Source organism: Meriones unguiculatus (assembly GCF_030254825.1).
Source record: "Meriones unguiculatus strain TT.TT164.6M chromosome Y unlocalized genomic scaffold, Bangor_MerUng_6.1 ChrY_unordered_Scaffold_25, whole genome shotgun sequence".
Lineage (NCBI taxonomy): Eukaryota > Metazoa > Chordata > Mammalia > Rodentia > Muridae > Meriones > Meriones unguiculatus.
In genome coordinates, this window is record NW_026843710.1 from 21860824 (window position 1) to 21886552 (window position 25729).

The 25729-nt window shown below is 38.8% G+C and overlaps 1 non-coding gene across 1 annotated transcript; it reads left to right on the top strand.

Annotated features, from left to right (window-relative positions):
- Positions 1–24684: 24684 nt before the first annotated feature.
- Positions 24685–24789, top strand: LOC132651808 (U6 spliceosomal RNA). Its single transcript, XR_009589372.1, has one exon. It is a non-coding gene; the product is annotated as a U6 spliceosomal RNA (small nuclear RNA).
- Positions 24790–25729: the final 940 nt, after the last annotated feature.

Below are 25729 nucleotides of genomic sequence, written 5' to 3' on the forward strand. Positions count from 1 at the left end.
CCACATGAAACTGAAAAGCTTCTGTAAAGCAAAGGACACCATCATCAAAACAAAGCAACTGCCTACAGATTAGGAAGGAATCTTCACTAACCCTTTATCTGACAGAGGGCTAAAATATATAAAGAACTAAAGAAGCTGAAAAGCAGCAAAACAAGTATTCCAATTATAAAATGGGGAACAGAGCTAAACAGAGAATTCTCTGTAGAGGAATATAAAATTCCAGAGAAATTCTTAAATAAATGCTCGATGTCATTAGCCATCAGGGAAATGAAAACCAAAATGACCCTGAGATTTCACCTTACACCCATCAGAATGGCCAAGATGAAAAACTCGAGTGACAACACATGCTGGAGAGGGTGTGGAGGTGGGAATGTAAACGTGTACAACCATTTTGGAAATCAATCTGATGCTTTCTCAACTAGGAATAGTGCTTCCTCAAGATCCAGCCATACCACTTCTAGGCATATATCCAAAAGAGGCTCAAGTACACAATAAGGACATTTGCTCCTCCATGTTTCTATCAGTTTTATTTGTAATAGCCACATGCTGGAAACAGCTCAGGTGCCCCTCAACTGAAGAGTGGATGCTGAAATTTTAGTACATCTACACAATGGAATATTACTCAGCAATGAAAAACAAGGAATTCATGAGATTTGCAGGTAAATGGTGGGACCTGAAAAGGATCATCCCGAGTGAGCTGTCCCAGAAGTAGAAAGACACACATGGTATATACTCACTCATATAGACATGTAATATAGGATAAACCTACTAAAGTCTGTACAACTAAAGAAACTAATCAAAAGAGAAGACCCTGATCAAAACGCTCAATCCCTATCCCGAAAGTCAAAGAGGAAGGATATCAGAAGTAGGAGATAAACAGATACAAGCTAGAAACCCACCATGGAGGGCCTCTAAATTCTCTGCCCTGCAGATTATCAAAGCAGATGCTGAGACTTATGGCAAACTGTTCATGAGTGTGTATGGAATCTTATGTAAAAGTGGGAAATAGTAAGATCTGGAGAGGATAGGAAATCCACAAGGACAGCAACAGAACCAGAAATTTGAACACAGGGGTCTTCTCAGAGTATCATACTCCAACTTAGTACCATGCCTGGAGATAACCTAGAACCCCTGCACTGATGTAGCCCATGGCAGTTTAGTGTCTAAGTGGGTTATATAGTAATGGGAAAAGGGACTGTTTCTGACACAATCTGATTGGCCTGTTCTTTGATCACCTCGCCCTGAGGAGGAAGCAGCCTTACCAGGCCACAGAAGACAACAATGCAGCCACTCCTTATGTGATCTATTAGACTGAGATCAGAAGGAAGGAGAGGAGGACCTCCTTTATCAGTGTACTTGGGGAAAAAGTCCATGCATAAAGAGGGAGGATGGAGGATGGAATTGGGAGAGAAGGAGGGATGAGCTTATGGATGATACATAGTGAATAAAATTGAATTAATTAATATATATATATATATATATATATATCAAGGAGTACTGAAGGGCAATAAACTATTTGGCAGCTGGTGGTGTTCCACACTGCTGATGTCAACTCTCTATGAGAAGGATTGCATTGTCTGACTTGTGTAAATTGGCAATAGTGTCCTATTCAGTGGTAAGTCAGGAACTTTCCTGGTACTGGGGTTTACAGTTAAAACTAAGCCTTCAAGACAGAGAAATGGTCCGTGTTAAATGCCTAGGATACAAGAACAGCTGTGTTTTCTGCTGTGGTCCTCCAGACAGACCCTCTAAACATTGTGTTGTGCCAGTACTCCTTGTTCAGAGGTGCCACTGAGCTCAATGGGTCTCAGGAGGCTGAGTAAACACAAGTTCATGGTTAGGATTCTATGCTACATAATGAGTTCCTGGAAAGCATGCCTTACAAAGTCAAACTCTGCCCTTCTTTACCAGAATCTTTTCTCCATGTTAAAAGTCATTGTAAAAGTTGTTTACATACTGTTTTTATTGCTTATGTGGGAATTTTAAAAATAGATATTACAGTACATTTCCATTGCTCTAGGTTAAAATACATACCCATGTGTCACACATACATTTTTTATTTAAAATACATCAATTAAAGTATTTGTTTTTCATATGCTCATTAAAATGTGATCACAGTCTCAGTGTCAAGTTACTCAAAGAAAATTGTGTTCATCCTTGATACACCCTGGCACCACCTACAAGAAGAGCATCAGTCCTGATGAGCTCTATACTTCATAACCTTTATAACAGCTTTTTTTATATATTAATTTATTAAGATTTGTTTACTTTGTATCCCCTATTCTTCTTCCTGTCCTACCAGCCTCCTTTATCTATCCTTATGCCTTTTTTCTATTTCCCAGTTAGGTGTTGGTCCTCCTCCCCATCTATCTGACCCTAGCTTATCAGGTCTCTTCAAGTCTAGCTGCATCATCTTTCTCTGCAGCCTGATTCTCAGGGTATTGTTCTCCATGTGTCCTCAATTTTCTGTACCTATAACACACTTCCTGCCTCCTCTCCTTCAGGCTTCCCAGAGCTCTGAGGCGAGGGAGAATTTCATAGGAAAATCCCATTTAGAGCTGTGTGTTTTAGGGCTCATTCTGCATAATACCAGACTGTGGGTCTCTGTATGCAATCCCATTAGATGCAGAAGAAAACATCTCTGAGTATACGAGAACATGGTAGTAATCTATCATTTGAGGACAGAGAACAACATATTTAAACAACAACAGCCTGGATTGCTTGAAAATTTTCATAGGATTACCTGGCACAATAACTCAATTAACTGCCACTCAATTATACCCCTAGTGGAAGACTGGTTTGGTCATAGTAGATGGCTTATTGGAACTTTATCCCCCACTATTAAAAAACATCCTAATAAGTGAATACATACCATATTTGTCTTTCTGCATTTTAGTTAATTCAACCAGGATGATTTTCCTGGTTCCATCCATTTGCCTGAAATATCATGATGGCATTTTCTTAGCAGATTAATACTGCAATATGGAAATTTTCCACATTTTTCCCAAAGGAGATTGTCAGTCCTGTTCTTTAGAGCTTGAAATTTGCTGGGACTTTAATAATTGTATTGAATGGCAAACTATCAGGATAATTATGTTATTTTAGAGTAGAAGTCCCTCTATCTTCTTCCACTTCCTGTTGATTTGAATTGCAATGTCCAATTGAAGCTTATCTATTTACATGTTGAGTCCCCAGTAAGGAAATATCTGGGAATTGTTAGGAGTAATAGCCTTGTTACATATAATTCCTATTGGAGTTATATTATAGGAGGGTGTGCTGTGAGGTTGAGCTGCCAATGAAAGTGACCTGAAAAAATGGAGTCTCTGTCAATTTATATCTTTGATTCAGTCGTTCTCCATCTCTACAACTGATTCTGTCTCTCTAGATCTTTCTCTGTCTCTCTGTTTCCCTATCTCTGACTGTGGCTTATGAAACACTCTTATTCTGCTGAAGGATGACAATAAGAAGACTGTTTGGTGACATGAGATCGTGGATGGTCTCTGTAAAATTATGAGCAAGCTGCCAATTAAAAGTTTTTTGTTCAAAGAGTTGCCTTTGTCAGGGAACATTTCCACCGTAACCAATTCACTTAATGAGGACATATGTGTGCATTAACAAATAGTAGTGGAATTGGTGATAATGTGAAACTCACATGTCGAGGACAGTTGACTTCAGTAATGACCGCTTGAAAGAAATGTGTGAACATTTTCCTGAAATAAGAGTTTGGACACAAGAACTGTCATCAGTGGGTTTGGGCTTTCAGTTTCCCAGAAGAAGCATGTAGGACTGTTCAGGCTATCTCTCAAGTAGGCTGTCCCCTTTGCCTGCTTAATTACTGACTGCTGAAACTCTTACTGGCTTTCACCTGTTTCATGATATCATTCTGCCTCTCAGGCAATCAGCACCTGGGAGAATCTTGAGGATTCCGTGGAGATGAGTAAACAAACTTTCCTCAGTGTCCAGTATCTCTGATACTGTGCATATGTGACTTTTTCTTGTGAAAATCAACAAGCCTTTATTTCATCCTTTATCCATATCCTACACCTTTACTCTTGTTTACCTCTGTGACAATACCAGGTAGGAAATGAAACTTTAATATTTATTTAAATTGTCAACTTCCTAAATAGGAAAACTTCAAAGTGATGTGGGAGTAAGAGGAATACACCAAATGACCAGGTAGTTTTCTACTGTGGTGTTGGAACTGAAATTTTCTAGGTTGTGACTTTGACCTGAGTGGTTACTCATGTATTCACTAAATGTACCTTGACATTCTTATTGATATAATAGGCTGGCATGGTCTAGGTTCTCTGGGGTATTGAGTCTTTAAAATCTGGAAAAGAGAAGGAGACCAGAAAATTCCTTGGACTGCTTTGGCTGAAAAAGAGAAAGATGGGTATATGTAAAAAGAGAACTGATGGGAAGTAAACTATTTGACAGTTGGTACTGTTCCACACTTGTTTTGCAAGCCCTCTATGAGCAGTATTGCCCTGCATGTTCTAGCTGGATTTCAGCTGTGTCCTTCTCAGTGGTCAGTGAAGAAACCTCCTAGTTTTGGAGTTTAGAGTTAAAACTGGGCCTTTAGGACTGAGAAATATGTCTGTATTATATGCCTAGGATACAGAATCAAATGTCTTCCTTTATATGGTCCTCCAGAAAAAAACATGTGAATGTAGTGTTAGTACCAGGACTGCTTGTTTAGAGGTGCGACCTGACCTTTTGGGGTTTGAGGTAGCTGGGTAACAACTAGTTCATGGCTAGGATTCTCTGCTACATAATGAGTTCCTGGAAAGTATGCCTTAAAAGTCAAACTCTGCCCTCCTTTAGAAGTAAAATTTCTCCACATTAAAATTCAATGTAAATGGTTGTAAACATTTTAGTTTTATTGTTTATGTGGGAAATTTATATAATCTGCATTACACTCCTTTTCCATTACTCACAGGTTTAAATTCCTACCCATGTGTCACAATATTTTTTTTCTTTAAATTACATAAAGTGAAGTATTTTTATGCATATACTCATTGGAACATGATCCAAGTCTTACTGCCAACTCCCTTAAATAAAGCTGAGTTCATCCTTGCCACACCCTGGCACCACCCACAAGAAGTCATGAGTCCTGAAGAGCTCTATACTTTGTCAACTTAATCACAATTTTTCTTATGTATTGATTTATTAAGATGTTACCTTTATATGAACTCTGCTGTCCCTTCCCTCTTCTCCTTCCAGTCCCACCCATTTCTACCCCTATGCCCTTTCTCTACTTCTGTGAGAGGGGAAGTTCTCTTTGTCCTTCTATCTGAAACTAGCTTATCAGGTCTCATCCAGGCTGACTGCATCATCTTCCTCTGCAGCCTAATTCTCCTTGCATCCTCAATTTTATCTACTTACGACACTCTCTCTGTCTCCTCTCCTCCAGGCTTCCTAGAGCTCTAAGGAGAGAATTTCATAGAAAAGTCCCATTTAGGGCTGGGTGTTTAAGGTATCTCTGTGTACAATATTGGACTGTGGCAATCTATATGCAATCCCAGTTGATGCAGAAGAAAACAATTCTATGGATTGAAGAACATGGCACTGATCTATCAGTTAAGGAGAGATAGCAACAGTCTGGGTTGTTTGAAAGTTTCCATAGGATTACCTGGCCCAACAACTCAATTAAATGCACCCCAGTCTCCCTACTGGTAGACTGGTTTGGTCACAATACATGGCCTATTGGAACTTTATCACCCAATATTAGGAAACCTCCCAACAAGTAAATACATACCATATTTGTCTGTCTTCATTTTAGTTACTTTAACCAGGATGATTTTCCTGGTTCCATCCATTTGTCTAAAAATGTCTTGATGTCATTTTTTTAGCTGAATAATACTCTGTGGTGGAAATAATCCACATTTTCTTCAAAGGAGAATGCCAGTTCTGTTTTTTAGAATGAGGATGTTGTTTGGTCTTTAGTCATTATGTTGAATGACAAAGTATCAGGATAACTATATTTCTTTACCCTATATGTCCCTCCATCTTCTTCAACTTCCTGATGATTTGAATTGCAATGTCCCCTCCCTCAAGTCTCATCTATTAACATGCTGAATCACAGTGAGGAAATTTTTTGGCAACGTTAGGAGTTATGTCCTTGCTAATAACATAATTCCTATTGGAGTTATATTATAGGAGGGTATGCTTTGAGGTTGGTAAGTAAATGAAAATGACCACACAGAATGGAGTCTCTGTCTCTTTGTTTCTGTCACTTTATATATTTGTTTCTGTCAGTCTCAGTCTCTCTATATCTGAATCTGTCTTTCTATTTCTTTCTCTCTCTGTATCTTCTAGTCTCCCTCTCTCTGCCTGACGCTTACGGATCAGTATGAAAATCTCTCAGTTCTGCTGAAGGACTACAACATTTTGTCTGCTTGCCGATGTGACATCATGGATAGACCATAAAAATATAAGCAAGCTGCCAATTAAAACCTTTTTTGTTCGAAGAGTTTCTTTGGTAAGCTAATGTTTTCCCAGTAAGTATTAACTAACTGAGGACATACCTGTGCATTTAATAAATAAAAATTGAATCTTTGGGAGGTGGGGAAAGATGGCGGCTCCAGGAGGACTCTCATTCTGACCATCAGCACAGCAGGATCAGCACAGTGACCAGCAATCAGAACTCACGGCCATAAAACACAGTGATTGTGTTTCCCAGGTGAGAGGATACCCCATGGTGGGGGAATTCAATCAGCTTTTAATTCACCCAACTAAACCACAGAAGAGATCCCGGTTCCTCCAGATGCTTGGCTGCCGGCCTCCAGCCCCAGCCCCAGCCCCAGCCCCAGCCCCAGCCCCAGCCCAGAGCCACAAGCCAGTGTTTCTGGTCATGGTCCCAGACTGAACTGTGCACACCAAACTATCAGAGACTGGAATTTTCAGTTGAGAGATAACCCCAAGGTGCAGGAAACAATTGGGACTGTCCTTAGGTCACACAGACATCCCCTGGAAAAGACTCGGGTTCCACAGGCACCCCAGGAGCCAGCCCAGAGCAAGAACTAGGGACCAATATTAGGAAATATTGAATATTTGAATCTGAATATTAGGCAGAGCTCTGCCTGCCAACCTGATTTGCCACCTGAGATAGAACTGTGGGCACTAGGGCACCAGCAAATGAGTTTCACTGTCCGGTGCAAACACACAGGGAAGGAAACAGCTGGTCTGATCTCAGAGCACTCAGCTGACACCCCCACCCCGAAAAGGTCTCAGGAAAATTACCCAGTTTAGGCAGACTCCCAGGCTCCCAAAGGCCAGAAAGGCAGACACAGGCAGTTTCTGCATGCCAGGCAGCTGACAGAGACTGAGCTGCCATCACTCAGCTGTGCTCTAGACACAGGCAGTCTCTGCTGCCAGCCAGCTGGCAGAGACTGAGCAGTACACACCACGGCAAAAAAAAAAAAAAGACTGGGAGTCCGTGTCTCCAGAGAATCCACGGGGAAGGAAGGAAACTGTACTGATTTAAATCACCCAATCCTTCCCTAGAAAAAGCCTAGCAGACCAGTGTGGCCAAGATGCCATCACTCAGCTGTGCTCCAGACACAGGCACAAACAGTTGCTGCACACCAGATGTCCAACTGGGTCACAGCAGCTGATCATTAAATTTACAGCAAGAAACCCAGAAACAGGGCAGCTGTGCTCAGGACTTCCCTGGGTGAGAGGAGAACCCTGTCGACTAACAAAAACCACAGTTACCACTCAGTTCTCTATCCCTGAGGTGAGCAGCAGCAACTCCTGAAAAAATGCCATCCATCCAGGGACTATACCCAAAAAGCTGAGAAGGCATCCTTCAGAAAAAATCAGCTTTCTACAAAGGGGATCTCTCCACTACAGGATCCCCAGGAACCACCAGAAAATAACCCCAAACACCTAAGGTAGCACAATGGGTAGAGGCCAGCATAAAAGCTCAAGCAACAAAAGACAGAGGAATATGGCATCTCCAGAACCCAGTTACCCAAGGACAAGTAGCCCTGGACACCCCAGCATAACATAATTTCAAGAAGATGACCTAACAACTATACTTAAGAAGATGATAACAGAGGAAACAAATAAGATATGTAAAGACATAGAGGAAGATGAACTCAAACAGAATATTGCTATCCTTAAAGAAATAGAGGAAGCTGCAGCCAAGCAGTTTATGGCACTTAGAAAGAAAATGCTTAAAGCACTGAATGAAATAAAAGAAACAGAGTTGAAGGAACTAAAAGAAAAACAGGAAAGTACAATTTATTTATTTATTTGAAGCAAATAAACAAAACAACTCAAGACCTGAAGATAGAATTGGAAAAATTAAAGAAAACACAAATGGAGGAAATAATGGAGAGGAAGAACTTAGGGAAGAAAACAGGGACTACAGAGGTAAGCATAACCAACAGAATACAAGAGATGGAAGGAAGAATCTCAGGAGTAGAAGATACAAAGGAAGAAATCGATGTATCTGTCAAAGAAAATGTTAAATCCAAAAAATTCCTGAAATAGATCTTCCAAGAAATCGAAAACAATATGAAAAGACAAAACCTAAAAATAATAGGTATAGAGAAAAAAGAAGACTCCTTTCTCCAAGGCCCAGACAATATTTTCAACAAAATCATTGAAGAAAATTTCCCCAAGTTAAAGGAGAAGCCAATAAGAATACATGAGGCCTACAGAACACCCAACAAATCTGAGCAGAAAAGAAAATCCTCCCACCACATAATAATCAAAACAGTAAGTATACAGAACAAAGAAAAAATACTAAAAGCAGCAAGGGAAAAAAGGCCAAAAACATATAATGGCAAACGCATTAGAATCACACCTGATTTTTCAACAGAGACTATGAAAGCCAGAAGGGCCTGGACAGATATCATGCAGACCCTAAGAAAACACAGATGTCAGCCCAGGCTACTATACCCTGCAAAGCTATCATTCCTCATAGACAGAGAAAACAAGATATTCAATGACGAAACAAATTTCAACAATACCTAGACACAAATCCAGCATTACAGAAGACACTGGAAGGGAAAATACAACCCCCAAAAATTAGCTTCTTTCAAGAAAACACAGGAAATAATTAATGTTACTACAGTAAAACAAGAAGCAACCGAACACACAAACTTATGAACACAGCCAACATCAAAATCAAGGGATCTTACAGCCACTGGTCATTAATCTCTCTCAACATCAATGGACTCAACTCTCCAACAAAAAGACACATATTAATAGAATGGATGTGTAAACAAAACCCAGCAATCTGTTGCATACAAGAAACACACCTAAGGCACAAAGATAGACATTACCTGAAGGTAATGGGTTGGAAGATGACTATCCAAGCAAAGGGACACAAGAAGCAAGCAGGAGTAGCCATTCTAATATCTGATAAAATAGACTTTCAACCAAAATTAATCAAAAAAGATGGGGATGGACACTTCACATTCATCAAAGAAAAATTCCACCAGGAAGAGATCACAATCCTGAACATCTATGCCCCAAATACAAGAGCACCCACATTTGTTAAAGAAACATTGATAAAATTTAAACCACATATAGATCCCCACACACTAATAGGGGAGACTTCAACACCCCACTCTCAACAAAGGACAGGTCAACAAAACAGAAATTAAACAAAAAAGCAATGTCTCTGACAGAGGTCATGAATCAAATGAACCTCACAGACATTTACAGAAATTTACACCCAAACACAAAAGAATTTACCTTCCTCTCAGGACCTCATGGAACCTTGTCCAAAATAGACAATATAGTGGGTCACAAAGCAAGCCACAACAAATACAAGAAGATTGAAATAATCCCTTGTATCTTGTCTGATCACCATGGAATAAAGCTGGACCTCAACAATAACAGAAATAGCAAAAAGCCTACACACACATGGAAACAGTACAACTTGTTACTAAATGACAGCTGGGTCAGGGAAGAAATAAAGAAAGAAATTAAGGTCTTTCTAGAAATCAATGAAAATGAAGACACAACATACCTAAAATTATGGGACACAATGAAAGCAGTGCTAAGAGGAAAGTTCATAGCACTAAGTGCCTTCAAGAAGAAATTTGAGACAGCTCATTCAAGCAACTTAATGTCTCACTTAAAAACACAAGAAAAAGAAGAAGCAGACACAACAATAAGGAGTAGACGGCTGGAAATAATCAAACTCAGGGCTGAAATCAATTAGAAACAAATAAAACAATTCAAAGAATCAATGAAACCAAGAGCTGGTTCTTTGAGAAAATAAATAAGATCAACACACCCTTAGCCAAGCTAACTAAAGGCAGATAGACACCATCCAAATCAACAAAATCAGAAATGAAAAGAGGTGCATAACTACAGACACTGAGGAAATCCAAATAATCTTCAGGACTTACTTCAAAAGTCTATATGCCACAAAATTTGAAAATCTAAATAAAATGGACAATTTTCTTGATCGATTTGACTTACCAAAGCTGAATCAGGACCAGATAAATCAATTAAATAGTCCTATATCCCCCAAAGAAATTGAAGCGGTCATCAAAAGTCTCCCATCCAAAAAAAAGCCCAGGATCAGATGGCTTCAGTGCAGAATTCTACCAGACCTTCAAAGAAGAGCTAACACCAATTCTCTTCAAACTATTCCACAAAATAGAAACAGAAGGAACATTACCAAACTCATCCTGTGAAGCCACAGTCACCTTGATACATAAACCTCACAAAGACTCAACAAAGAAAGAGAATTTCAGGCCAATCTCCCTTATGAACATTGATGCAAAAATACTTTACAAAATATTTGCAAACCAAATCCAAGAACACATCAAAGATAATATCCACTATGACCAAGTACGCTTCATCACAGATATGCAAGGGTGGTCTAATATATGGAAATACATCAATGTAATCCACCATATTAAAAAAGTAAAAAAGTAAAAAAAAAAAACACAGGATAATCTCCCTAGATGCTGAAAAACCATTTGAAAAATCCAACATCCATTTTTGTTTAAAGTATTGGAGAGATCAAGGATACGAGACACATATCTCAAAATAGTAAAGGAGATATACAGCAAGCCTATAGCCAACATCAAACTGCACAGAGAGAAATTTAAAGCAATCCCAGTGAAATCAGGGACAAGACAAGGATGCCCACTCTCTCCATATCTCTTCAACATACTGCTGGAAGTCCTTGCTAGAGCAATAAGACAGTTGAAGGAGATTAAGGGGATACAGATTGGAAAGGAAGGAGTCAAATTATCACTATTTGCAGATGATATGATAGTATACATGAGTAACCCAAAAACTCTACCAGGGAAATCCTACAGCAGATAAATAACTTCAGCAAAGTGGCTGGATACAAAATTAACTCAAAAAAATCAGTAGCACTCCTGTATACAAAAGAAAAAAGGGCTGAGAAAGAAATTAGGGAAACAACACCCTTGAAAATAGCCACAAATTACATAAAGTTCCTTGGTGTAACTAACCAAGCAAGTCAAAGACTTGTATGAAAAAAAAAAATCAAGTCTACGAATAAAGAATTAGAAGAAGATATGAGAAGATGGAAAGATCTCCCATGCTCATGGCTTGGCAGGATTAACATAGTAAAAATGGCCATCTTACCAAAAGCAATCTATAGGTTGAATGCAATTCCCATAAAATTGCCAACACAATTCTTTACAGACCTGGAAAGAAAAATTCTCAACTTCATATGGAATAAAAAGAAACCCAAAATTGCTAAAACAATCCTCTACAATAAAAGATCTTCCGGAGGTATCTCCATCCCTGATCTTAAGTTGTACTATAGAGCAACAGTTTTAAAAACTGCACAATACTGGCATAGAAACAGAATGGTGGATCAATGGAACAGAACAGAAGACCCAGAAATAAGCCCACAAAATTATGGACACCTGATTTTTGACAAAGATTCCAAAACCATACAATGGAAAAAAGATAGCATCTGCAACAAATGGTGCTGGTCTAACTGGATGTATACAGGTAGAGAAATGAAAATAGATCCATACTTATCACCCTGCACAAAACTGAAGTCCAAGTGGATCAAAGACCTCAACATAAAGCCACACACATTAAATTGGCTAGATAAAAAGTGGGGAATACCCTAGAACTCATTGGTACATGAGAGAACTTCCTGAACAGAACACCAACAGCACAGGCTCTAAGAGCAACAATCAACAAATGGGACCTCCTGAAACCAAAAACCTTCTGTAAAGGAAACTATACTGTCATCAAAACAAAGCGACCTCCTACAGATTGGGAAAGAATCTTCACCAACCCTTTATCTGACAGACGACTCATATCCAGTATATATAAAGAACTAAAGAAGATGAAAAGCAGCAAACCAAGTAATCCACTTAAAAAATGGGGAACAGAGCTAAACAGCGAACATTCTGTAGAGGAATATCAAATGGCAGAGAACCATTTAAAGAAATGCTCAACCTCATTAGCCATTAGGGAAATGCAAATCAAAACAACCCTGAGATTTCACCTTACACCCATGAGAATGGCCAAGATCAAAAACTCAAGTGACAACACATGCTGGAGAGGTTGTGGAGAAAGGGGAACCCTCCTCCACTGCTGGTGGGAATGTAAACTTGTACAACCACACTGGAAATCAATCCAGGCAACTAGGAATAGCGCTTTCTCAAGACCCAGCCATACCACTCCTAGGCATATATCCAAAAGAGGCTGAAGTACACAAAAAGGACATTTACTCAACCATGTTTGTAGCAGTTTTATTTGTAATAGGCAGAAGCTGGAAACAGCCCAGATGCCCCTCAACTGAAGAATGGATGCAGAAACTGTGATACATCTATGCAATGGAGTATTACTCAGCAATGAAAAATAAAGAAATCATGAAATTTACAGGTAAATGGTGGGACCTGGAAAGGATCATCCTGACTGGGTTATCCCAGAATCAAAAAGACACACATGGTATATACTCACTCATATAAACATACAACATATTACAAACCCACTAAAATCTGTGCATCTAAAAAAACTAAGCAAGAGATAAGACCCTAACTAAAACTCTCAATCCCCATCCTGAAAAGCAAAGAGAATGGACATCAGAAGAAGAAGAAAACAGGAAACAACCTAGGAACCTGCTACAGAGGGCCTCTGAAAGCCAGAAGAGAAAAACAGGAAACAACCTAGAAACCTGCCACAGAGGGCCTCTGAAAGCCTCTGCCCTGCAGACTATCAAAGCAGCTGCTGAGCCTGATGGCCAACTGACGGGCAGAGTGAATGGAATTTTATGTAAGAAGTGGGAAATAGCAAGAGCTGGAGAGGACAGGAACTCCACAAGGGGAGCAACAGAACAGGAATATTTGAATACAGGGAACTACCCGGAGACTCATACTCCAACCAAGGACTATTCATGGAGATTACCTAGAACCCCTGCACAGATGTAGCCCATGGTAGTTTAGTGTCCATGTGGGTTATATAGTGATGGGAAGAGGGAGTGCCTCTGACATAAACTGATTGGCCTGCTCTTTGCTCACCTCCTCCTGAGGGGGGTGCAGCCTTACCAGGCCACAGAAGAAGACAATGCAGCTATTCCTGATGTGATCTGATATACTAAGATCAGAAGAAAGGAGAAGAGGACCTCCCTCATCAGTGAACTTGGGGAGGAGCATGCATACAGAAAGGGGAGGAAGGTTGAGTTCTGGAGGGGAGGAGGGAGGGGCTTATGGGGGATACAAAATGAAGTGTAAATAATAATAAAAAAATCATTCAAAAAATTGAATCTTTGATGATGTCCTTGACATGTGACTTTATTAATGAGCACTTGAAAGAAATATGTGACAATTTTCCTGAACTAAAAGTCTAGGAAACCAGAACTATTACCTCTGATTTCTGTGCTTTCAGCTGCCTGTATTGAAGCATGTAGTGCTGCTCAGCTTGTCTCTCAATCAAGCTGTACACTTGGACTTTTAGTAACTGGATCTTAACACTCTTATGGGCTCTAGGTGGTTTCATGACATTATTCTCTCTCTCAGCCAATCAACATCTGAGGGAATCTAATCTTGAGGTTTCCATGAAGATGAGTAAACAAACTTTCTTTAGGGTCCAGTATCTCTGATGCTGTGCACATGTGACTTTTTCTTTTGAAACTCAACAAGGGTTTATCTCATCCCTTTATCCAGATCCTACATCTTTACTTCTGTTTACCTCTACGACAATGTCAGGTAAATGAAACTTTAATGTTTATTTAAATTGATAGCTTCATAAGTAGGGAAATAGAGATTAAGGGAAATATACTGTATGACAAGATGGACTCATACTGTTGTCTTGGATCTCAAATTTCTTAGCTTATGACTTTGAAGTGAACAGTTACTTAAGTAATCACTAAATGTACCTTCATAGTCTTATTGATACCATAGGCTGGCATGGTCTAGTGTTCCCTGGGGAATTGAATCATTAAGAGCAGGGAAAAGAGAAGGAAACTATACAATTCCTGCGAACGGTTTGGCTGAAACAGAGAAAGATCAGTGACTGTAAAAGGAGAACTGAAGGGCAAGATACTATTTGAGAGCTGGTGCTGTTCCACAATAGTTTTGCCAACCCTCTATAAGCAGGACTGCCTTGGCTGACCTGGTTGAGTCAGCAGCTTTGTCCTACTAAGCGGTCAGTGATGAACCCTTTTGGTCCTGGGGTTTACAGATAAAACTAGGACAGGACAAAGAAATCAGTCCTTCTTATAGGTCTAGGACACAAGAGCAGCTGTGTCCTCTGGACAAACACTGTAAATGTAGTGTTAGTGCAAGACCTTATAGTTTAGAGTGCCACCTGAGCTTATGGGGTATGAGGTAGCTGGGTAACCACTAGTGCATAGCTAGGATTCTCTGCTACATAATGAGATCCTGGAAAACATACCTTACAAAGTCAAACTCTGCCCTCCTTTAGCAGAATCTTTTCTTCATATTAAAAGTCATTGTAAAAGTTGTCAACATATTATTTTAATTGATTATATGGTAATTCCATATAACATACAATACACTACTTTTCCATTGCTCCCAGGTTCAAATTACTACCCATATGTCACACTATTTTTTTTTTATTTTTTTAAACACATAATTCAAAGTATATGTTGGTGATATTGTTATTGGAACATGACCAGAGTCTCAGTGTCAAATCCCTTAAAGAAAACTGAGTTCATCCTTGCTGTACCCTTGCACCACCCACAAGAACCCATCAGTCCTGAAGAGTTCTATACATTAGCACCTTGATCACAGTTTTTCTTATGTATTTACTTATTTTGATAGGTTCAGTTTGTATGCATGCTGCTGTCCAATCCCTCTTCTCCTTCTAGTCTCACCCACCCCTATGACTTTTTCTAATTCCCTGATAGGGGAGGGCCTAGTTCTACATCTATCAGACCCTAGGTTATCAGTTTTCAACAAGGCTGTCTACATCATCATCTTTGGGTACCTGATTCTCAGGTCATTGTTCTGCTTGTGTACTTACTTCCCTCTATATATGACAGTCTTCATGCCTCCTCTCTTGCAGACTTCCCAGATGTCTTAGGGAAAGGAGAATTTCCTAGGAAAATCCTGTTTAGGGCTGGGTGTTTTAAGGGGTCTCTCTTTCTGCATACATTGAAAGAAAAATTCTCAACTTCATATGGAAAAAAAAAAACACAAGAAACTCAGAATTGCTAAAACAATCATCTACAGTAAAAGATCTTAGGAAAGTATCTCCAACCCTGATCAAGGTGTATTATAGAGCAACAGTAATAAAAACTTCATGGTATTGGCATAGAAACAGAGTGGTGGATCAATGGAACTGAATAGAAGACCCAGAAATAAACCCACTCACTATGGACACCTGATTTTTGACAAATATTCCAAAATTATTCAAAGGAAAACAGATAGCATCTTCAACAAATGTTGCTGGTCTAACTGGATGTTTACATATAAAACTATTACAAATAGATCCATATTCATCAACTTGCAGAAAACTAAAGTCCAAGTTAATCAAAGACCTCAACATAAAACCAAAAACTTTAAATCGGTTAGAAGAAAAAGTAGGGGAAGACCCTTGAACTCATTGGCACAGGAGACACTTTCTGAACAGAACACCAACAGCACAGGCTCTAAGAACAACAATCAGTAAGTGGGACCTCATGAAATTGAAAAACTTCAAGTGACAATACATGTTGGAGAGGTTGTGGAGAAGGGGAACCCTGCTGTACTGCTAATGGGAATGTAAACTTGTAAAACTGCTGGTGAGAATGTAAACTTTTACAACCACTTTGGAAATCAGTTGAGTGCTTTATTTGACAACTAGGAATAGTGCTTCCTTAAAATCCAGTTATACCACTCCTAGGCATATATCCAAAAGAGGCAAGTACACAATAACGATATTTGCTCAATCATGTTTATAGCAGCTTTATTTGTAATAGCCAGAACCTGGACACAATCCTGATGCCCCCCAATCTAAGAATCAATACAGAAATTGTTATACATCTAAACAATGAAATATTATTCAGCAATAAAAAAAACAAAGAAATCATGAAATTTGCAGGTAAATGTTGTGAACTGAAAAAGATCATCTTGAGTGAGCTATTCCAGTAGAAAGACAAATAGCATATACTCACTAAAAGTATATACTCACTAAAAGACATATATTATAAGATAAACCTACTAAAATCTGTACACCTAAAGAAACTAATCAAGAAGGACGACTGGATAAAATGTTCAATCCCCATTCAAAAGGCAAAGAGGATGTACATATGAAGAAGGAGAAAACAGGGAATAAGTTAGCAGTCTTTCACAGAAGGCCTCTGAAAGGCTCTGCCCTGCAGACTATCAAACCACATGCTGAAACTTGTGGCCAACTATTTTGCACAGTGCAAGCAGTTTAAAGCAGTGAAAAATAGTAAGATCTGGAGAGAACAGAAGCTCTACAAGCTTTCTGAGCATAGGGGTCTTTCCTGAGACTCAAACTCCAACCCAGTACCATGCATGGATATAACCTAGAATCTCTGCACAGATGTATCCCATGACAGTTCACTGTCCAAGGGGGTTCCACAGTAATGAGAACCAGGACTGCCTCTGACATGAACTGATTGGGCTACCCTTTGATCACCTCATCCTGATATGGGAGCAGCCTTAGCAGTCCACAGAGGAACACAATGAAGCCACTCTGAATGAGATCTCATAGACTAGGTCGAGAAGTAATGAGAGGAAAACCTCCCCAATCAGTGGACAGGGGCATGTGTGGACAAGTGGGAGAGAGGGTGGGATTTGGAGGGGAGGAGGGAGTGGTTTATGGTTGATAAAAAGTGAATAAAGTGTAATTAATAAAAATTTCTTTTGGAGTTATATTATAGGAGGGTGTGCTTTGAGGTTGATATGCAATGAAATAGTTCAGACAGAATAGAGTCTCTATCTCTAGGGCTCAGTCACTTTATGTATTTGTTTCTCTATATTTCTGAATCAATCTCTCTCTAGCACTTTCTTGCTCTGTCTCTCTCAGTTTCCATATCTTTGCCTGTCACTTGTGGTACAGTATGAAAAGCTCTTAGTTTTGCTGCAGACTACAGCAAGATGTCATGTCCTCAAGATGACTGCTTGAGGACATGACATCCTGGATGTTCTCTGTAAAAATATGAGCAATGTCACAATTAGGTGTTTTTTGTTCAAAGATTTCCCTTGGTCAGTGAGTGTTTACAGAGTAAGTAATTCATTGAATGAGAACATATCTGTGCATGTAACAACTAATAATTGAATTTGTGATCATTTAAAAGTCACATGTCAAGGACACATGACTTTTTTAATGACCACTTAAAAGAAATATGTGACTCTTTTCCTGAACTAATAGTCTTGGACACAGAAACTGAAATCTATGGGTTTTGTTCTTTTAGCTGCCCAGATGGAGGCATGTAGGGCTGCTTAGACTTTTTCTCAGCAGACTGTTCATTTGGCCCTTTTAATAACTGATGCCTGAAACTCTTACTGGCTTTAATCTGTTTCATGACATCATTCTCCCTCTCAGCCAATCAGCACCTGAGTGAATCTTGAGATTTCCATGGAGATAAGTAAACAAACTTTTCTCAGTGTCTAGTATTCTGATCATGCACACACATGACTTTTTCTTGTGAAACCCAACAAGCCTTTACCTCATCTCTTCATCCATATCCTACACTTTTACTCCTGTTTACCCCTGTGAAAATGTCAGGTAGGAAATGACATTTTAATGTTTAACTGGACAGTTTCCTAAATATGGAAGATTCAAAGTGATGTGGGATTTAGGGGAATGTACCGAATAAAAAGGTGGTCTCCTACTGTGGTCTTGTATCTGAAATTTCCTAGGTAGTGACATTGAACTGAGCAGTTACTCATGTACTCACTAAATGGATCTTCACATTCTGATTGATATAATAGGGTGGCAGGGTCTAGGATTCCCTGGGTTATTGAGTCTTAAGAGCAGGGAAAAGAGAAGGAAACTAGACAGTTCCTGGGATTGGTTTGGCTGAAAGAGAGAAAGATCAGAGTATGTAAAAGGAGAACCGAGAGGAAATAAACTTTTTGACAGCTGGTGCTGTTCCACATTAGTTTTGCCAACCCTAAATGATCAGGTTTGCCTTGGCTGACCTGGGTGGATCAGCTGTGTACTATTGAGTGGTCAGTAAAGAACCCTCCTGGTCTGGTGATTGCAGTTAAATCTGGGCCTTCATGACAAAGATATGGGTCCATGTTATGTGCTTAGGACAGAAGAGCAGCTGTTTTTCCTGCTGCGGTCCTCCCAACAAATTCTCAAAATGTAGTGTTAGTGCCTCTTTGGGAATTTCATATAATATACTTTTTTTCCCATTACTCCCAGTTTCAAATTCCTACCGATGTGTGACACCAATTTTTTTTTTTCTTTAAACTACATAAATTCAAGTATTTGTCATTCATATTATCACGGGAACATGATCAGAGTCTCAGTGCCAAGGTCCTTAAAGAAAACTGAGTTCATCTTTGCTGCACGCTGGTACCACCCCCAAAAATAAGGCATCAGTCGCGAAGAGCTGTATGCTTCATCAGCTTGATCACAGTTTTCCTTATGTATTTTTTATTATGATTTGTTTATATAATATCCCCTCTCCTGCCCCCTCATTCTTTTAGTCCCACCAACCCTTCTTCTTCTATCCATTTGGAATTTCTAAAATTCCCCTGATAGATGAGGTCCTCTTCCCCCTTCTAAGTGACCCTAGCTTATCCTATCTCATCAAGGCTGGCTTCATCATCTTCTTTTGAGTCCTGATTCTCAGGGCATTTTTCTCCTTCTGACCTCAATTTCCTGTACTTATGACACTTTTCCTGCCTCCTCTCCTATAGGCATCCAAGAGCATTGACAAGAGGGAGAATTTCATAGGAAAATCCCATTTAGACCTCTCTCTGCATAATATTGAAATGCTGGTCTCTATATGCAATACTATTTGATACAGAAGGAAATATCTTTGTGAATATAAGAACATGGCACTGATCTATTAGTTGAGGGCAGAGAGCAACATATTTTAATAACAACAGAATGGAGATAAGACAGATTCCTGTTCAAGTCTCAGTTTATTGAATGTGCAAACAATATGTATAAAACAAAAGATACACGCTATTTTTTACTTTATATTACCATAGCAACACATATATGCCACCTGTCAAGGCATCACTTAAGGTTGCACCTAGTTTGCTCTCTGGTTCCCAAGGTTACAGGATGCTTGCTATATACTTCTCAGGCTCAGAACACCCTGCTTGCAGAGACCTCCAAGGAGAGTCTCTGAGACATGGCACTTGGATAACACCCACATCTGCCATGGCTAGGAGGCAGAATTCCAGTTAACAGAGTCATTCAGTTCTCCCTGCTTTTTCATGGAGAGCTTTTCTTATATTGGAGAAATGTGCATTTTTTCTTACTTGCCATCAAGGTCTCAGATGCGATTTTAAAAGCCTCTGTCTGAGGTTGGAAAAACTACAATTTTACTCTTAGGTGTCATTACCTTACTTCCACATCAAATGGGGTTGTTAGAGATCTTCAATTTAAATTCAGACAAGTGTAGTTGCATGCATTGAAGTTGTTGAAGAAGGAACTGAAACACAGCAGGATAGCAGGCACAAGCCAACAAACCCATACCGGCCATATCCACAAGTGTCAGTCCCTACTTAAGCACAGAGTCAAAGTATGGAATGCACCTCCTGAGGCTAGTAAATATATCTCAGGCTGTATTGGTGAGTTCTAATCTAGGTTTCTTGGCAGATTCTATGTCATGGATCTTATCTTTGTTAACATGTCTAATGACAAGTTTTTGCTAGACTAAATACCAGCAAGGTGATTCTGAACCTGAGTCCAATTAAATTCTGTTTCATCATACCAAGAAAGCCTAACAGTAATCAAAACAAAAGCAAGTTGTTTAACAACTAATACTGAAAGAGCATTATTATCAGCACTAACACAATTAGTAAGACAGTAATATACACATTCAATTGAATAGGTATCATTGTTCTTAAAATGTCTTAGTACAGAGTTTCAAATTATCAGTAATTAAGGAGGATTAACACATGCCAAAACAGAAGTATACTTGATTAATATAGCAAAACTACTTGCATTCCCACAGAGAATGCCTTTAGATCTTAACTCAGTCCCCAATTTCCATATATGGTTTTGTAAATTTTTATTTGATGTACTCCAAAGTCTAGCACAAACAGCTTTTTTTCCTAAAACAAAGGAATTTTGACTGCCTTTACCAGAAGCCAAGTTCTTAATACGCTTAATGAAAGACCAGTCCAGTCCACGACTGTAAAGGCAGGGTCATTGTGCCAGTGGTAGATGGTGGGTGTTTCTCCAATGCCTCTTGTCCAAGGAACCATCAGTTGAGGAAAAGTGATTTGATCCCCTTTCTTACAGGGAGGGCAACTCATTGGAGATGTAAGCCTGTCATTCTTAACTCCCAAAGGAAGGGACAATAATATTCCTCCAATGTTTCATTTTGCCTGCTTGCAAAGGGAGGCTTGAGCTGTCACCCCAACTTTAGAGTAATAGGCATTCTGACCCATGACCTGGACAAGGGAGACTGGTAAGCTGTACTGATGAATACTCTCTCTGCTAAAGTGAAGGGGGTGGCCTCTTACTATTCCTGAAAATTTAAGAGTCTGTTTTAATTGTGATCCTTCAAAAGCAAGGAAAAGCCAGCAACCACGAACTTCTGGATCATCCCAGGAAACTGAATGTAGAAGAGGTGGATTAGGAACATAAGCTCAATAAGGAATCATCTTGAGCATCTTAAGCAGAGGGCTCTTCATTGATATTATCATTGTCAGAAGAAATTCCTCATCCATTTGTCCCACCAGATATTCTGCTAACCATTAAACTACATCATTTTCCTGCAGAAAAACACAGATAGAACCTCTTCCCCATATGAGTACAGGGTGGGTTCCATGCCATTGATTTTGTAAAGGATCCCTCTATTCTACTTCAGCAAAAGTTTTCTCTATGCCATAATCTATCTGCTGCAGATTTACCATGTTTTACAAATTTAAAAAATTTCAGAATGAAAAGAACATGATTAAGATGATTCTTTGGTGTCCATGGGAGTATCTTCCTCTTCTTTGTCTTTTTGCAAATAAATCTTAATTGTTTAGTTGGCATACTCTACCATGTCTAGTCCTTGAGGATTGTAAGGTATTTTAGTTATATGAGAAATTTAAAACTGTTGTCAAAATCTTTTAAAAGGTTTGCTACTATATCCTGTTCCATTGTCAGTTTTAAATTGCTTAGGAACTCCTAGAACTTTAAAAGCCTGTCAGACAAAGAGCAATAACATTCCTGGTTGACAAGTGGCAAAAATATATTAGAGTAGGTATCTATGCAAATATGTGCATATTTCAAATGTTTAAATTCAAAAATACGAGCAATACCCATTTGCCAAATCTGATTTCGAGCTAGACCTTTAGGATTAACTCCCAAATGAGGAACACACTGAAACAGAGGACAAGTACTGCATGCCTTGACTGTAATATGCTCCTCAGGTAATTCATATTTAAGTCTCAAGGTTTGACTATGAAGATGATATATATTATGGACATCCTGGTCTCTTTTTAAATGTGAACAATACACTTTGGTGACTTTATCTGCCAATGCATTTCCTTTAAACAGGGGTCCTGCCAAATTAGAATGAACCCTCAAATGTTCTATAAAAAAAGGAAAAAAAATGTATCAAATTTTGAATTTGTAAAAGTAAAATTTCAGCAGGAGAAGATGTCTGATTTTGACCTGCAGTTTTTAACCTAGGCAAAGACTGTATTACATATGCAGTATCTATAAGAATGTTCAATAATGCTTATTAAAACTTCATAACATAACCAGTACTGCAGATAACTCTGCTATTTGCTTAGATGTGTTAGTCACTTGAAAAGATATTTTTTTTTTCTTTTATAAGCATAGGCAGCAACACGAGATAATGAGCCATCAGCAATTACCATTAAAGTTTCAACAGTTGGGCAAACTTTTCTTTTAAATATATAGCTTGCACCTATAAAAACTGAATTTTTTTGGTGCCTCAACAGGTTGGATTCTGTCATAAGTTTACATATGTTAAAATGCCATGGTTATTAGATCTATGACAAGTCTGAAGGCCAGCAATTTTGAGTTACTATTTGTCTATCTTTATCATCTGCTCTAAAGTTTATACTATAAAACAGGATGCGCTCATGTTATATGCCTAAGACAAAAGAGCAGCTGTGTTCCCTGCTATGTTACTCCAGACAAACCCTCTAAATATAGTGCCAGGACTGCTTGCTAAGAGTTGCCACCTGAGCTCATATGGTCTGAGGTAGTTGGATAACCACTAGTTCATGGCTAGAATTCTTTGCTACATAATGAGTTGCTCTCCAGCATGTGTTGTCATTTGAGTTCTTGATTTTAGCCATTTTGATGGGTGTAAGGTGAAATCTCAGGGTCATTTTGAGTTGTATTTCGGTGATTGCTAATTACATTGTTATTTTGTTATGTGTTTCTCTGCCATCCTATATTCCTCTACCGAGATCAAAAACTCAAGTGATGGAAAGGTTGTGGACAAAGGGGAACACTCCTCCACTCCTGGTGGGAACATAAACTTGTACAACAAGTCTGATGCTTTCTCAGACAAATAGAAATAGTGCTTCTTAAAGATCCAGCTATACCACAACTAGGCATATATCCAAAAGAGGATCCAGTATACCATATGGACATATACTCATCCATGTTTGTAGCAGCTTTATTTGTAATAGCCAGAATTTGGTAACAACCCAAATGCCCCCCAAATGAAAAATGGATTACAGGTATTGTGGTAGATCTACTACACAATGGAATATTTCTCAGCTATAAAAAATAAAATAAAAATAAAAACAAGGAAATTATGCAATTTTCAGGTCTGTGGTGGGAACTGGAAAGGATCATTCTGAGTGAGCTATCCCAGAAGCAGAAAGACACACCCAGTATATACTCTCTCATATAGACATATAATATAGGATAAACCTACTAAAATCTGTACACTGAAAAAAAAACTAATCAAGATGGAGGAATATGGTTAAAATGTTCAATCCCTATCCTGAAACATAGAGAGGATGGACATCAGAAGAAGAAGAAAACAGGGAGCATGTTAGGAGCCTGCCACAGCCTCTGAAAGGCTCTGCCCTGTAGAATATCAGAGCAGATGCTGAGACATATGGCCAACTATTGGGCAGAGTGCATGGAATCTAATGAAAGAAGCAGGAAATAGTAAGATCTGGAGAGGACAGGAGCTTCACAAGGAGAGCAACAAAACCAAAAAATCTGAGCGTGGGGGTCTTTCCTAAAACTCATACTCCAACAAAATATCATACATTGAGATAACCTAGAACCTCTTAACAGATGTAGCTTATGGGAGTTCAGTGTTCAAGTGGGTTCCATAGTAATGGGAACAGAGACTGCCCCTGACATGAACTGATTGTCCTGCTCTTTGTTCCCCTCATCCTGATAATGAAAGTAGCCTTACCAGGACAGAGAGAAAAACAATGCAACATCTCCTGATGTGATCTGATAGACTAGAATCAGAAGCAAGGAGAGAAAACCTGCTCTATCATTGGACTTGGGGATGGGCATACATGGAGGGAAGGTGGGATTGAGAGTGGATGGGGGTTATGGAGGGATACAAAATGAATAAATGTAATTAATAAAAAGTAATAAAAATATTAAAAAATATAATTCCATTTTTATTTATATCATAAAAGGTTGTTCCTTGAGGTTGATATGCCAATGAAAGTGATCCAGACAGATTCTAGTCTGTCTTTCTGTCTCTGTAACTTTACGTCTTTGTTTCTGTTGGTCTCAGTCTCTATTTCTGAATATGTCTCTCTAGCTCTCTCTCTCTCTCTCTCTGACTCTTTCATTTTCCCTCTCTCTGCTTGCCACTTGTGGTTCAGTATGAAAAGCTCTCAGTTTTTGGTGCATTACAACGAGATGGCTGATTGCTGATGTGACATCAGTGATGGTCTCTGTAAAAATATAAGCAATGGCCCAATTAATCACTTTTTGTTGAAAGATTTGTGTTGGTCAGGGAGCATTTTCACAGAAAATAATTCACTGACTAAGGACATATCTCTGCATTGAAGAAATGGTAATGGAATCTGTGACAATGTGAAACTCACAAGTCAAGGACACATGACTGTATTAATGGACACTTGAAAGAAATATGTGGTGCTCACTTCGGCAGCACATATACACAAAATTGGAACAATACAGAGATTAGAAAGGCCCAACCATTAGGATGACTTGCAAATTGGTGAATTGTTCCATATGTATTTTTGAAAAAATTAAAAAAAAACACAAATGGAGAAAATTATGGAAAGAACATAGGGAAACAAACAGAAACTACAGAGGTAAGCATAAACAAGAGACATCAAAAGATGAAAGAAAGAATCTCAGGTGTGGGATATATAATCAAAAAAACTGATGTATCTGTCAAAGAAAATGTTAAATCTAAAAAATTCCTGACACAGACCATCCAAGAAATTCAAGACAACATAAAAAGACAAAGCTAAGAAGAATAAAAATACAGGAAAAAGAAGATTCCATCCTCCAAGGTCTAGAAAGTATTTTCAACAAAATCATTGAAGAAAATTCCCCAAACTTAAAGGAGAGGCCAATAAAAATATAAGAGGTCTACAAAACCAATAAATTAGTCCAGAAAAGAAAATCCTGCCATCATCTAATAATCAAAAGAGTAAGTATGTGGGACAAAAACAACAACAAAATACTAAAAGCTACAAGGAAAAAAGGCCAAGTAACATATAATGGCAAACCCATCAGATCCTACCTGGCTTCTCAACAGAGACTATAAAAGCCAGAAAAGCCTGGATGGATATCATGCAGGCCCTAAAAGATCACAGATATCAGCCTAGGCTATTACACCTAGCAAAACTCTCAACCTCATAGATAGATGGAGAAAACAAGATATTCAATGACATAAACAAATTTCAACAATACCTACATACAAATGCAGCATTATAGAAGACACTAGAAGGAAAAATAAAACCCAAGAAAACTAGCTCCTTTCAAGAAAAGAAAAGCATCCAAGCACACAAACTTAGTACCACAGCCAACATCGAAATGAAAGGATCTAACAGCCACTGGACATTAATCTCTCTCAACATCAATGGACACAATTCTCCAATAACAAGACACGGACTAACAGAATGGATGCTTAAACAAGACCCGGCAATCTGTTGCATACAAGAAACAC